Raw genomic sequence first — 1445 nt, forward strand, 5'->3', positions numbered from 1 at the left:
ACACTTCAACGGGGTCGCAGAAGAGTCAGACATGACTGAGTGACTCAGCATAAATACAAGTACGTCTGGAACAATCCTACTTATTTATTTTATTTTTTGGCCACATCACACAGATCTTAGTTCCCCAATTATGCATTGAACCCATACTCCCTGTGGTGGAAGCCCGGAGCCCTAACCTCTGGACCACAGGGGATTTTCCCTACGAATCCTGCATTTTGAAAAGCAATGAAAAATATGAAGTAAACAACTCTTTCAACATTCAAAAAAATGAAGATCATGGCATCTGGTCCCATCACTTCATGGTAAATAGATGGGGAAACAATGGAAATAGTGATAGACTATATTTTCTTGGGCTCCAAAATCACTGCAGATGGTGACTGCAGCCATGAAATTAAAAGATACATGGACCACCCCCGCCGCGGGTCCCAGCAGCTCGGGCGGCGGGAGGAGAGGCAGCGGTCAGGCTACTCAGCTTCGCGAAGGCTCTCGGCGCGGCGCGGCCCTCAGGCACTCGGCTCTCGCCCGCCCCGCCGCCACGATGCCCAAGAGGAAGGTCAGCTCCGCCGAGGGTGCGGCGAAGGAGGAGCCCAAGAGGAGATCGGCGAGGTTGTCAGCTAAACCGGCTCCTGCAAAAGTGGGAACGAAGCCAAAAAAGACGCGGGAAAGGATAAATCTTCAGACAAAAAAGTGCAAACAAAAGGGAAACGAGGAGCAAAGGGAAAACAGGCGGAAGTGGCCAACCAAGAGACTAAAGAAGACTTGCCTGCAGAAAATGGAGAGACTAAAAACGAGAAGAGCCCAGCCTCTGATGAAGCAGAAGAGAAAGAAGCCAAGTCTGATTAATAACCACATGCTCAGTCCTGTCAGTGGTCCCTGTTTCCCTTCTTGTACAATCCAGAGGAATATTTTTATCAACTATTTTGTAAATGCAAGTTTTTTAGTAGCTCTAGAAACATTTTTAAAAAGGAGGGAATCCCACCTCATCCCATTTTTTAAGTGTAAATGCTTTTTTTTAAGAGGTGAAGTCATTTGCTGGTTGTTTATTTTTTGGTACAACCAGAAAATACTGGGATATTGGATACAGGAGGCTTTGATTGTCTTGGGTGTCAGCTTAACATTCCATAGATGGGGGGTAGCTTTTATATCCTATAATACAAAAGCATACTAAATGGCAGTTTGGAGTCAGTTGTGCATTTAATGTCCTGAACACTTTAAATTACTTCTCTTCCCATATTGTTTTGGTAGAATTATTTCCTACAGCAAACCACTTTTTGATCTTGGCTCTCCTGGTCAGAATTTTGTGCACTATACTATAACATCTTTGGTCGTGGTAGTCCAGTTTTCCTAGTAACTTGGTTAATGTGCTGTGAAAGATTGACAGTTTGGGTATGTAGTGTATATGATATTAAATTGTGAATCAGTGGGACTTATGATGTAACAACATA

General features: G+C 44.0%; 1 pseudogene; it reads left to right on the top strand.

The window, feature by feature from the left end:
• The first annotated feature begins 433 nt into the window (after positions 1 to 433).
• Positions 434 to 1174, top strand: LOC139030011 (non-histone chromosomal protein HMG-14 pseudogene; annotated as a pseudogene).
• The last annotated feature ends 271 nt before the right edge of the window (positions 1175 to 1445 follow it).

This window comes from Odocoileus virginianus, chromosome 20 (genome assembly GCF_023699985.2).
Source record: "Odocoileus virginianus isolate 20LAN1187 ecotype Illinois chromosome 20, Ovbor_1.2, whole genome shotgun sequence".
Classification (NCBI taxonomy): domain Eukaryota; kingdom Metazoa; phylum Chordata; class Mammalia; order Artiodactyla; family Cervidae; genus Odocoileus; species Odocoileus virginianus.